General features: G+C 40.3%; 1 protein-coding gene across 11 annotated transcripts in view; it reads right to left on the bottom strand.

Moving 5' to 3' along the window:
- Positions 1 to 14,596, bottom strand: part of SEMA6A (semaphorin 6A) — a 126,818-nt gene that overhangs the window by 83,590 nt on the left and 28,632 nt on the right. For 2 of the 11 annotated variants that reach the window (XM_070233214.1, XM_070233217.1), the window contains exon 1: positions 7,771 to 7,906. The exons of 8 other annotated variants lie outside the window; for them this stretch is intronic. The gene's annotated coding sequence lies outside the window, so the exon portion shown is untranslated. Of the gene's footprint in view, positions 1 to 7,770; positions 7,942 to 14,596 lie in introns of those variants that run through there. One more of the 11 variants, XM_070233212.1, reaches the window with a different exon arrangement.

Raw genomic sequence — 14,596 nt, 5'->3', positions numbered from 1 at the left:
ATACACAATCTCTGTCTTCAGAGGATTTACAATTTATGGGGAAGACAGATATGTCAATGACAAATTCAAAATAGAGTACAAATACATATGTACTACAAGAAAAATGCTATATATTTTAAGTTTTACTTGTTCCAGAAAGGCTTAGATTTACCTACTCAGCTTACTTCATAATAGATTGGAGCCTTAAAGCAGTTACTACAGATTGCACCCGACTTTCTTTTTTAAAGGCCTCAGTGCTAGCTGGTCTCAGAAACCCTGTTATGTACACATGCCTGGTAACACACGGCAACTGACACAGTGTTTGCCTTTCTACTTGCAAATACAGACTCTTGAAATATACCTGAAATGTAAGATGCTCGTATTCGTACAGTAACATGAACACCTCCATGTTCTACAAAGTCCCTGACCTAGTTACCTCGCTGAAAGCATAGCTTAAGTGCACATAATGCCCAGCACGTGGAAGAAATTGCTATCTTGAGAAAAGTAAATTTTGCATTCCCCAAGTTCTGTATTATTAAATCTGTGACCTTAATATTGCATTAGAGTAGATATTTTATTCAATTATATGGACAATGAAATAAGAACTGAGAAAGATATAACTGGCTCAGAATCCCTTGGGTGTGAAAAGATGATGATATTTATTTTATCTACTCCTGACAATGAAATTTAAATTGTTACTTAAACCTCCTACCAGCAAAATATCAATTCAAACAGAGGTTAATTCTTCACAGTCATACTTGGCATTAAACATTTTGTCATCAGAACCAAGCAATTGAACATTTCTGCCCTAAAAAATGGGTGGAGTTGGATCCTCCAAGATGCTGGATAAAGGAAATTGAACGTGGCTAAAAGACGGTTATTGCCAAGTTAAACAAATGAATTTGGAGCATGCTAAATAAAATAAGATAAAATAAACTGTGTCTAATGATTCAATGCAAGGAAATCTACGGGCTTTTTTCCTACATGTAGAGAAATATTTCTCACCTAAATACTTTCAGAAAGGGCTCTTTCATACGCAATAGGCCATGAAAAGGTGAAAGTATAAATCAGATTGGAGAAGGAATTTTTATCCATCTTCTTCCTGAGAGCTGATGTTCAAGCAATGTGCTAGGAGAAAGGGTAGGTAACAAGTGCTGTTTCATTTCTCCTTGTCTAACCAGTTGCTTCTACTGAAGTCTAATTATTTGTCTTCGAGTTAACAGCATGGTGTGAAAGTTAGTAACAGCTTTCTGTTAAAAGTCCACCCTGAGACCACAAAACCTTAGATAAGATTAAACTTTAACATCCAAATAGCTCTCAACTAATGTCACAGGCTGAAGTCCAACTCAAGAGTCATTAATTTAATAACACTCAAGTCTAAATATCACAAAACAAAAGCTTATTTAAAAAGGAACAAAGAGGAAACTTGGAGAACCAAAAAAAGGGAGGGAGAGGAATACAGATTTTTCTTTAATTAACAACTTCTTGCAGGATACAAGTTGCAGATACAATTTCCTTTAGGTCATATCATTTAAGTGAATCTAGCTGTAAAGCAATTTACACTCTCCAGGATCACTGGAGGTTAAACACCTAATCAACAAATGTAGCCCTTTCTGCCGCTTCCTTTTCCTTCCTCCATTTCCTTTCTTAACAATTGGACACTATTCTTAAGTGATTACCATAGTACACGATCTCTTTCTCATTTTCCAACTTCATCCTTTGAAACCAAAAGTGAATAACAAGCCTTTGTAAACTTCCTGCCATGTTTCTCACTTAGGATAAGATGTGGATTTCTGGAAGGGCCCAATTAAAGGAAAGTACAACCACAGAGACCCCAGAACTCTTTGATCAATGCCCCTCGCCCCATCCCCTCCTCATTTACCTTTACAGTATCAAGCTGTACTGCAGAAGCAGTTGATTATCAGGAAAGCCAGCTCAGGTAAATTAACTTAATGAAATGGATGACTTTGTATATAAGCATACCTTTGAAACTGATGAGGCTCAAATATCCACTCAGCTAATGAGCCTGCGATAGGACCTTGGCAGAAGTGTCATCATCTGCCACTAAAAGCCTTCCCAAAGCCCCGTGTCCTATCTTTCTGTCCCAAAACTAGGCAGAATCTTAACAGTTGCCAAGCCTCCAAAATGCAAACAGCAGCAGTTGCCTATCTAAGCTGTGATTGATGGTTCACAAAAATACATTGCTCCTTCATAGATGTTCTGGCCTGCAACAAATTAAGGATCTAAACCTTTGTGCTAGGCAGATAGCCAGTGTATTGTGGGGGACTGCTGTGGCTCTATAATTATATCCAGCCTGATAATCGTCCATTCTACTGCTGTGAATGGCGGGTACCCAGAGACTTTAATTTCACTGTCCCCCTCCACCAGATAATGCCTGACCCTGTGTCACTTTGACTGTGAAACACATTGAAGGAGACAAATGAGTTTTTCTCTGGCTATGTTAAATTAACTAATGGATTCTTGTTGCGAAACTAGCATAATAATAAGCCAAGGCTTTGCCGGTCCTGGGTGGACATGTAGCTAGTCTCTAAGGGTGTTATTAACCTCAGGCATTAAAACAAAACAACAACAACAAAAACAAATCTAGCCAGTGTGAATAAAGAACCTAGTTAGTGTGAATAGTGATTAACTGAATACTTTATTTTTCAACCAGTTATTGGAATATCTTGAGACACAGCTATAAGAGGGCTGTTGTATGGTCTAAAACTAGGGATTAAGTGAGAAGTTTTAATCAGCATGTCACCCTTTTCTTTGAGTGCTTTGTTTTGCTTTCCTGATCGGAAAGTAGCTGTAATTCAATATGGCTGCACATACATCCATTTAAACTAAGTGTTGTAACTCTTAAATATCTTAAAATGAAAATAAGCACTGTTTACTTTAATTCTAATGTAAAAGGCACTACTGCTTCCAATAACTGGTAAAGGACATTATAATCTGTATGATAGGGTAATTGTACAAATTCCAATGTTGTAGCTATTTAGACACTCCCTGTTACACATGGTCCTAATCTTTAATATGTATTTTTCTTTTAGTTCACTAAAATATTATGGGTTTCATTTTCATGCAGCTGAAAAGATAAATGTCCTTTCCCATGTTCCCATCAGAATTCTGTGTGTTCTGGGAGGTTAAAAAATTATAACTCAGCTGTTCCATACTGTATTAAGACTGAAATTTGGCATCCCAGATGTGAATTTGTTTCCAAAAGGAAACAGAATCTGGTAAGGTTTCTTTTTAGAGGAAAAAATATTTTATAGGCTTAACTTATATTTTAAAAAGATTCATATTGTTTTATTTTAAATAAAATTGTACACAATTTTATTTAAAACCCTTTGGGACTTCTGAAGAGTAAAAACCCATATTAATCTAAATTTTTTACCTTTAAAAACAGGCCACTGAAAACGCAAAAGTTGTAGAATCTTAATCAGTGACCCAAAATACCTGCTTGCCTTTATTTTAAGTGGTATATTCTCAAAGGGGCTCCCTCTGCCCAAGAGGAGTTTATTTTTGCAAAATAATAATAACATTTTATTGTGTGGTAACCATAAGTCAGGCTCAGATCTAACTCTTTATGGGTAGTGACTCATTTAATCCCCTTGACCGACACCTTGAGATACATGCTATTATCCCTATTTTACAGGTGAGGAGACTTCCTAAGGTCTCACATTAGTAAGTGGGGCAGCATGGATTTGAACCCTGGCAAGCTGGCTCCAAAGCCCACATTCTTAACTACTAGGTGTACTGCCCTCTAATCATAGTCATTTCCTAAATCTTAAATTCACTCAACATTTAGTAAGTGCCTATTAGCTTACGTGCCGGGCTTTGTACTAGAGATGGGGGGGGGGAGGGGGGGCAGTGAGAATGGGGTGGATCTGGAGTGGAGAAAAGGGAGAATAAAGTTTTAAAAGGACACAATTCCTACCACAATTTTGCAGATCAGATGGACAAGACTCAATGACAATAATACGACAGTAAATCCTGCATTTTCCAGTTGGTTTTTCCAGTTTGGGGAATTGTGAGACCGGGTAGTTAACGTCTCTGAGGCATTTGGGTCCCTCTGGATGAGATAACTGCATGCCCAGACCTGTCTACCTGTGTTAAGGCCCTCTTGTCCCACTAGAGACATTTCCAAGGGCCACCCTTCTAAAAAAACCCCAAAACATGGTGGTAAAGTCCTCATCAATGTCACTCTGTTATTTTCCCTCAAACTCCAGTGGACATCAATAACATGCCTTTGGATGTGGTTGCTTTGAAACCACTGGCTCTTAGCACTCTGTCATACATAAGCCAACTGTTAAAGTGTCATTAGCAGAGACCCAGACAGAGATGACAGGTGTAAACAGTTTATAATTTACAAAGCGCAGGATCAGGTTTCTCCTGCCCTCTGCCAACAGCTCACAAACACACCTTAGCTTGGCCCTGTGAGTGCACCGCAACACATTCTTACAGGATTGTTTTTACATAAATCCTATTTGGTAACATTTTGGTCATTTGAGTCCCTTTAACTGTTCATTCAAACTATGCAAAGCTATTGGTTGATTTCTGAGATAACATTTCAAAATGCCCTGTCCAGCTAAATAAACACATGTGCCTTGGAATATTCCGAATGGACTGTCTTTCTACACTTCACTGTAGGTTTCCTTCTTTGTTTTTCCCTTTTTTAACCCATGGTGCTCCTACGCAGTGGAGATGCAGGTTCGAAATGGCTAGCCTTTGAAGAGCCCTGCCATTGTCGCTCTGCGTGCAGACGTGGGACTTCTCACACCTTCTAAGTCGGCCCTACTTAGCCACCTTCTGCATTTTTCACTGCTGACATGTTTCAGTAAAACTCTGACTAACTGGAATACTTAGGGGAGGGGGTTCTGGTTGAACGATTTCCTGGTTAAATTGAAAGTTATTTAGAAAGCCCTTGTTATTGAAAATCTTTCCAAAGTACATCAGCACACTTTTCTCTGGAGTGAGGCAGCGGCGCTGGAGAAACATTGTACATAGCTGTTTGGAAGGGCTGCAAAACAAATTTAGCAAAGCTGCTAACTGCTCTTCAGTCCTTTCTTTTGCTCGAAAGCTGCCCCTCTCTGGATTGGTGAGGCAGCAGGGATTCCAAACCCTTACTATTCTCTTCAAAACCTCTTTCTCTCATCTAAACGGAGGCCTCACGTCCCACCAAGGGGATAAAACAAAGACCAGGAGGCCATTAGCCCTCCCCTTTCCTTCCTCCACCTCCAGGTTCCACTCCCTCCAATGTCCACTTGCATCAAAGGCTGACTCCTCCTTCACTTGTGTTCCAGATCATTCTCTCCAGCCTCCCCTATGAGGCTACCCATCTCTTTGCCCTTTCTGTGGTAGTTTCATTTTCTCCCAATCCACTGACATGCCCATAAACATTCCTGTCTCCCTATTCCAAAAAAACCTTTCTCTCCATCTTTCCTTCCCTTGAAGGCTAAGTCCTTGATTTCACTGCCAATCGCCAAGGGTCGGTACAGCTACGACCTGCATTTACTTCCTGACCTCCATCCACTCTATAGCTCTTTCCCTTCTCCTGTAACTCCACCAAAACTGCTCTCACAAAGGCCATCGATGACTGGTGACTGAATCTAATGGCTTTATCTCAACAAACCTTGCTGATTCTTCCTAAATACAGCTAGAATTTCTTCCCTTCTCTCCATCTCTGCTGCCACCACTCCTTTGCTGAACTTCACGTGTATACAGCATAAATCAGATCTTGTCACCCCCTTCACTGTTTCCCAGCACACCTGGAACAACATGCAGAACTTCCTAACAGGCCACAGGCCGCAGCCCTGCAGGCGAGCTCTGCACCCACCTTCACCACCTTCCAGCCAAACTGTGTTTTGGATCCTCAAATACCCTACAACTCCTCGTCTGGAGCTGTTTTCACCCCAGGTTCTCTCTGCCTAGAGAACTCTTCTTTCTGACTTCCCCTGGCTGGCTCATCCTCCTCCTGCAGGTCTTACTTCAAATGTTACCTCCTTGGAGAGACATTCTGTGACCAAGCCATCTGTGTGGGCTTCTGACACCCGCTCCTCACCATAATGTTCTTTTTCATGGCACCCCATTCTTTCCCTTCAGACTAGTGACCACAAGCTATAATGGGAAATGCACTTCTGTGCTTCCTGGTTGAATTATCTTTTGCCCCCACTAGGCTGTGGGGCCCGGAGTCCGTGGATCACATCCTTTTTATTCACCACTAGACACCCAGTGCTGAGCCCCGTGTCAGACACATAGTTATTGAAAGACTGAATGAACAGATGACAACTTTATACTTTTACAACAGAAGGCCTTTCTAGAAGGACTACAGAAGCTTAACCAGAAACATAACTCAATAAAGAGCAGCTGAAGAAATTCACATTTTAAGCATCCTAGCATTTGAAATGCCTTACTCATCTTTACACATAGGTAAGTCAGGCCACTTGGCCTGGAGGAGAAAAGCACTTAGCATAATACAAATATGTGTCCTTTTATAAGGAAATAAGGGTCTAAAGAGAAGCACAGACATTATGTTGATAGTAGTGAGTAGAGTGGCCTGCAGGAAGGAAGCAGGACGGGCCAGGGATAGGACAGCCCCTAACTCAAGTGAGAGGAGTACAGAGCGCAGAGTAGAAGAAGCGGGACGATGGGGGTAAATTTACCCAGCTGGGGAGGCTAAAGTTAGACCCAGTAATAAGGTCGTTGACCTGGCCAGGAAACAGGGAAGCTGGGTAGCAAGAGGGATGCAGAACTGCAAGTCTGCACAAACGCAAAGCTGGCTTTGCAATGGTTAGGGGAAAAGGACAGGAAGGATTTGGGTGGAGATGAATAGAAACTGCAGTGATGAGCAACAGGCACAGTGGTCGAAGGAGGCTGTTGTGAGTACTTATGAGTAAGCAGCAGGAGTTTCTCGATAGGCACATGATCTTTGGATTTTGAACAATCAGAAACTGAGATCAAGGTAATAATACGGTTATAACTGACTTCGTATCCAATCAGCAACACAGGGTAATTGCATTGATCATGTTTCGAGTATTAGAGGGGAATGTAAACTCCAAGAAAGAAGGCTGCCATCAGCTGGGGTTCAACTGGAGCCACAGAGCATCCCCTTTCATACCGATGTCCTGCTCATTCCAGAGGCTGACATACCCCGAAAAACGGGGCTGACACTGAGCTGAGGGAGAAGTTGGAAATAGGCAGCACCTTTCACTGAAGGTTCAGCTTTTAAATAGGTCATATTAGAACTAGAGGAGTGGAGCTTCTGCTTCAGAGACTCCTCCTACAGATGACTTTGTAAAACAGATTACACCCACCCCCTGGATTTTTTATGGATCCTGATTTTCCTATACTGAGACGGCTTACAGCAGGCGTCTTCTATGTCATTTGAAAGCAAGAAGAGCACGAATCATTTTGCATAGCCTTTTAGCTTTTTAGGCATTTTTAAAAAAACACTAAAAAAATTAAATGCCAACCCCAAATTACTCAATAAACTCAACCCTATTTTCTCAAAAGGAAATGACTTCAGATAAAGATGCCCACCTAGCTTTTAGTTCACCCAGCTCTGTCTACCTACAGGGAACGTAATTTCCTCTGCACAGAAAAGTTCTCTAGAATCATCGGTTAGAAAATAGACATTAAGCAGAGTGGTGAAGCAGCAGCCAGCACCAGTAAATTTGCCTTCATCTCCCTCCGCCCCGCTGTTGCAATTAGATTAGTTCTTTAGTATTATTTTAAGAGTGATTGGAATTTAATTTTAGTTGGGAAGAGCTGAGTCCATTGTTTACTTACAAACAAACAAAAGAATCCTCTCCCCAGCACTAGGATTCCTGCTTGGCTGGTTTTAAATAGATGAGGCTGACCAGATATTTACCATCAGCTTGGTGAAGAAAGAGACATTGTCCTAGAGAGCCAAAGTCATGGGAACTCAGTCCACACAGTGATGCATTGCTAACTGGGAATGGACTATGACCAATCAAAGGCTCACTGTACATTTCATGGAGGTGGGACCAAAACAGGAAAAGAAAAAATAACTAAGTGCCAGCATGTTGGGAAGACATCATTGCAATAAAATTGTGAAACAAACACTGGCAGGCAAACAACCACCAAACAACAACGAACTGCAATATGCTTATCAGGGTTTGACCAAGAAAAAAGGCCCCCGATCTTTCAGAGGACACTGGCAAAAATCCCAGTCCTGCAACTCCTGAATAGCTCCCTGTGCAGTGTTTCCTCCAGGTACGGCATTGTCAGCGGCGAGATGTTCTCAGCAGTCAAGGAGCAGCTGCACAATGCAAGCAGCCTCTGAACGGTCGGAGAGCTCTTTATTCAGGCCTCGTGTGATAAAAAAAAAAAAAAAAAAAAACTGGTGTTCTTTTGTGCTTTACAAAGGAAGTACTTTTCTGGCTCCAAGTTCAAGACTCATGGGCTATTAGCAGAGGCAAGAGGGACACTGTATTAGCATGTGTGAAAAAAAAGGAATAGGCGTTCCTTAAAATCAAGTCCATAATAAGAGCAGCCCGGTATCTGGAACACCTACCTAGACAGGAGCAGCTCCAACTGCAGTTAGAAGGTAAGTATTTTGACTCCTGTGTTTTGATGAAAATCTTTTGGCAACAATCTCACATACACAGACGTACACACACACACACACATGCTCACTTGCAGAGAACCACAATAGGAAACTACAGCATGTATTCAGAATCAATACATTTCTGGAAAGTAGTGTGGTGACAGAAACTGGAGCACAGAAAACGTAGAGCCAGGAGAGCATCTCCTGCAACACCTCAATCTCCAGAGAAGCAGCCTGCTTTCCTGGGGAGGTTAAGTGACTTGCCCAAAGACACACAGATACTTTATAAATAAATCAGTTCTGAACACCCCTGAGGGAAGACGTCCTGGTACTTCCACACTACCCCGCATCGGAGACAGCGTTTAGGGCTCAGTGGAGACCCGATTTTAGGTTTTGCCTTCAGTCCAGTCTAGACTCGATCCCCCAGCACTGTTGTTTTCCAGCTGTGTGACTGAGGGAAAAATTCTTTTGTTCTTCAGAATCTCAACTGATTTAACTAAAAAATGGGGTTAATAGGAACACATGCCTTTAGGGTTGCTGCACAGATTAAGTGAGCAAATAGCAAGCACTAAATAAATGTTGGTTACTGTGATTGTTGCTATTTGAAGTAGTAGTAGTATTTTCACCTTCTTAGGAATTTTAATACGTTTAGAAAAAAGGGAAAAAAATAACAGGGAGGACATAAAAAATAGCCACAAAGGTTTATGACTAAGCATATGGGGAATAAATGCAGGCAGGTCATACAAGCAAAACGTCTAATTGCTTTATCTGCTCTTAAAAACTTAGGTCAAATGCTTTGTAGCAAGAACAATCTGCCGTCTTTGCACATGAGTATTATACCTCTTATCCATCTACGTGGGCTCAATGGTTTGAGTTTGTTTTTTCCAAAGTTAGTAACAGGCGTTTATTGATTCTTTGCAAACGTTTTATCTTCCTCTAAATAACTTATTGCTGAGCATTTAAAATTTTTTTTTCTGATAGTGGGTGTCCTGATGGCCAAGATGCAATGCCACTTACTGTCCTGAGATGTCAACCTCACACATGTGGAGCCACCCAGAGTGTTGGCATAATGACTTTCTTTCAGGTCCTTCATAGTCTGTTCTTCTAGCTCTACCATTTGACATGAGTTCCCAGCACAGTTCTCTTCCGAGGAACAGAATTTTAGTTAGTGTTCTTAAATGTGCCTTTGCTTCCAACAACAGTTTATAACATTTTTGTCTGTTATCTTATTTAACCGGTTATGTATCTGTTAGAATATACTTAATAGCTGCTTTTCATGTACTTATAGTAATTATACAAACAGTGCATGACGATCTTCTCATGGCAAAAATAAAGACATAAATAAAACAAACATTATAGAAAAAGCTAAATTCCCACTTGACTATCACCCCTAATCTCAAACCCCAGCATACAACACTCCCAGCCTATCCCACCTCAGAGGCGTCCAACTACTTTGCAATTTCCTATGTATTTTCTAGAGTTTTCTTTTTCTTCTTTGCCTTTACATGTTTATTTAACCATTTTCCTTTTTTGTAAATATATTCTTAGAGTTGGCAATATTTTTAGATGGAAGTCATTCATAGCAACTAAGAAAATATCATTTTCAATCATGTGTTCTGCAATCAAGCAAATTGTTCTTGGTTATATATAAGGTATAATTTTAAACATCTACACCTTATCCTTATGTACCACAACCCATTGCCCCCAGGTCTGGAAGTTAGAACAAACAGCATTTCTTTATTCAGCACTAGACAACTTTCGACATTAGGGTTTTCGCTGTGATAGTCTGGGCAAGCGTTGTGTGGTCGTTCTGCTTCCTATAGCTGGAGGCGATATTTGCTTGCTTTTGTAGTTTTTGTCTGTTTATTTATTTTTATAGTTTTCTTTCCGAAATTTATGTCACATATTCCTAATTCTAAAGCTGTTAAAGATCTGTAGACTACTGAATATGCGTATAATCTGACATGCTATGAAAAGCATTCTCCCTGTTTTGCAATCCAAGAACAAAAGAAATCATTGATAGTCATGACTTGTAAGAACTGTCCTGTCCGGGCAGCTGTGCTGGGCAGTGTGCAGAGCTGCCATCCATACTCTTAGGTTATCCTTCAAAGAAATGGCTCCCAATATTCTAATATGGTAACCTTGTATCTTTCATTGCAATACATTTTAATAATTCCTCTAATGCTGACAGGTATGGCCTTTCTTTAATTTGTGCCTGATTAATTACCCTCATATCATGCAAAAACATATAAAATAACTGATGGATTTCCTTCAATACCTTGATTTTCACTACTAGAATTGTTAGCACCATCTCCATCAGTGGGAGATGCTCAAGTGAAATGATTTACAGGGTCTTTGAAGTCAAGATACTTTATATTTTAGTTTTTATTTTACTTCTGTCCTGGACTTTCTTAACCTCTTGATTTTTGTGTAAAATTTTAATTATTTAGGTCATTGGACACATCAATTGTTCTTCCCAATGTATCTTAAACTAAACTAGATATATAGAATGACTTTGTCATCATTACAAGCTTGGCAGCACAGGGGCCATCTTCTGCCCCATGCCTGTGTGTTGTCTCCACCATATGGGAGGTCTGTATTCCTGGATAAACTTCTGCTTCAGGTGTTCACAAAGATGTCTTGATTTCTGGCTATAGCTTCTGTTTCCAGTTACTCCTCCTGGGAGGGCCCAGCCCCTGTCATACTCTGAAACCTAGAAGAAATGGAGTCCCTTGTCATTCCCACACATCACGTTAATCTCTCACTATCAGAACCATGATATGTCAAGTTAAGGGACTAGGGCATGAAGTTGCATGAGTTTTTCCCAAAGATTCCCTGTTTGCTTATAATCAGGCATCCCTCATATTTCATAGAGACTGATGTTATGTGTATGCATGTGTTATATACCTAATTTCAAGAGTGAGAGAGAGAGAAAAAAAAAAACTTGGCCTGAACTATCATTTTTCACTTGTGTCTTCCTTGGCAGTTTATTCTCATCTGACTGGCACCAATACCAGCCAACGACTTCTACTTCAGATCAGCATCTTTTGGCACTTCGATGACAGTATATTTCTGCATGGCTGATTGCAGACAGGAAAAAATCTTGTGCAAATAATATTTCCCATTAACAACACTGAATTGATGTCAAAGCTCTCAATCCATCCCAAGACAATAAAATTCACAAGCATGATAATATTAATATGACAATGTAAATGACTTATGGTGGAGAATGTTCTGCCCCACTTGATACTAATTGTGGAAAAATAAAGGAGTCAGATCTGGATCTTGTCTTTCTCAGGCTGCAAATGCTTGATAACATTCATGCGGATCAGCTGTGATGGGTGGTGGGGGTGGAGGGGGAACACAATAACAGTTGAATCACATGCTGGCCTGGCTACACAAAATGCTAATTAGCGATGATCCCTGTGTCCATTGCATTTTAAATACTCAAAATAAGAACTCAAATTAACACCACAGATCTTTTATCTAAACCTGTTGTGTTAGTTTTCAGAAGTCCTCTTATATCTATTGTATGTGGGGGAGGGGGAAAGGAGAGTCACCAAAACTATTATTTATTTTTTAATGATAACTAGCACTCAAGGATATTTGAAAGTAATATTCTTAAAAGGCAACAACCCCGGACTAACATGACTAAATAAAGGGTTAATTACTGTGCATGTTCCTATGCTAAGAGGCCACCCACACAAGTTCATTCTGTCAGTATCAAGCTTGCGTATTGTCATTACAAGTTCAAACACTAATTAATAGTTAGAGTGAACTTGGTAACATCTTACACATGAATGGGTATCTAGGGCAGAAGAAAACCTTTAGTTCTTTAAGATGCTTTATTTATCCAGTTAAGCAGTCTCGTGTGCAGAAGCACATGTTATATCTTGGGAAATGCACTGGTGGTTGCCCATTTGTTTTCTTCTCTGTGTTTTCTGAGGATTCTGTCTCTGCTGCTGGGAGGGCAGCCTGCAGAGACATCAAGAATTCAGTCTCTTTGTATTCCATCTTCATCTGAGAGACAGGAATTGGTGTGAAATTTTTTTAAAGACTTTGGATAGAGAGTTTGAGGTCATCATTTCTTATATCCTTTGCTGTTGTTATTTGCCAACCAAATCGTGTAAGGTCCAGGAGGCATGCGCCGCTGGAGCTGCGACCATAAGTGACCAGTATTCTGGTGTTTCTATAAGTCAGAAATCTGGATCCTTCTTTGAGAAATAAAGTATCTTCTAAAGGACACTCAGTATTTGCCTTGTCCTTTTCATTCCCAGGAGACCTCTCCCAAACCTCTTTACATACAGATAGCATTTTCAATGGCCTTTTTTTTTCATAGGACCCTGACTGTCCCTTCATCTTGCATTAATAGGGTTCAGGACCCACTTGCTTTCTCCCCTCTCATTTACTTTAGACTGCAGGGAATTTAAAAGCAGCACAGGTCCTTAGGACTCCTGCATCAGAGAAACTGAAAAAGAGAAAACTTTTAAAGGCAAGTATCATACTCTTCTAAGATTCCACAAGAATCTGGATTTCTTTTAAGGTGAAGTTTGACTATTTGCAGACACTAGCAGATCGGGGCAAAACCTACGGGGTTGTCATCACTTTAAACTCTAAATAAAGCTGGTTCCTGCGTCACATTGGAGAAACAGGAAGTGTCTGTGGCTGAAGGGTACAAAGAGCAAGGAAGCGAGGGCAGTGGAGCCTCTTCCGCGCAGAACTACCTAGTTCACTCTCCATGTCTTCATTTCTCTGGGCTGCCAACGATCTTGTTTACTTCCAGAGGCTGCTGCTTCAGCACCGCTTGAACCTTCTCCCTGATCCTTTTTGTCATTTTGGAGATAGCAACATTTTCCATTTGTAACACTGAGATTCTGCGAATGTAGGTCTATTTGAATACTCACAAAGCCCAAGCAGCATATCACAAAATTGAAGGGTTTTTTCCCCTTGAGCTCAGAAAATACCAGCTTTTCTCTTTCAAGATGATGTCAATTCCATTTTTCAACTTCTATGGGAGGAGGATTGGTTTTCTGTTATGACTATAACTGAATTCCTTTAAGTCAGAGAAGTGCTGCCTTTCTATTTCATTATGAATTAAATTTTACTTAGTGTTTCTGGAAAACTCTTACAAGATCCCTGGGTTTGGTAAAACCCCCTCCCCCTGCTTCCTCTTATGTAGCATGTGAGCAAAATGACCCAGTTCAGAAGAGGTTCTCTCCCACTTGGAACCACTCTACTCTCACGTTTTCTGAGGTAGTCCTCAGAACCACAGATATATCTCAATCTTTCTTTTTTCTCTTGATTTAGTTTCTGCTGAAAATACTTTTTTCTTCCTGGAATAATTCTCATTATTCTTGAAACATAACAGGCTACATAGAAATGTCTGCTAATGTAAAAACAAAGCTTATCCTCAACATTTAGACTTGTTACATTTTTAAATGAGGCCAAGAATTTCATTGTTTAATTCAGAATGGTCAAGACTGATCAACATGGGGGAAGCATTAGATCTTCTCCAAAGGATTATAATCTGACTAGTTTCCGACCTTCCAGGGCTGTTTAATCCAGATTAGGTAGCAACAATACCACACCCACATGCCGACAGGAGTTTGTGCTGGAAGAAGAAAAAGAAGCCAATGGGACAATAATGATAAGGCAAACAGATGGGTTTAGATAATGTGGTCAAGCCTCATTGCTCCTGATGAAGTCTCCAATTTGCTTACATTCCTGCCCAAACTCGCGCTTTTCCTGTTTGTGGTAGACTTCGAATGTTTTCTCTTCTCCTTTACTTCTCCATTTAAGTTCTTTAATCTTTGTGGCAGCTCTTAAAACACATTGGTGGGTCTTTGATTACATGACTGTCAATGTTCTCTGCTGCATTTCTCATGCAGATTAAATGCACCTTGGTAGAGATAGGAAAAAAAGAATTCTCATTAGGGAAACATTCCCTAATGTTTCCAAGAAATAACTTGTGTACTGGAAAAGCTGGGAACAGACACTAGTCCTTCTTTCAGCAACGTATTTACACTTCTGGGTTATGACTGTTGA

This window comes from Equus caballus, chromosome 14 (assembly GCF_041296265.1).
Source record: "Equus caballus isolate H_3958 breed thoroughbred chromosome 14, TB-T2T, whole genome shotgun sequence".
NCBI classification, from domain to species: Eukaryota; Metazoa; Chordata; class Mammalia; order Perissodactyla; family Equidae; genus Equus; species Equus caballus.
The sequence above is the reverse complement of the archived record's forward strand: the minus strand, read 5'-3'. Positions and strand labels throughout refer to the sequence as shown.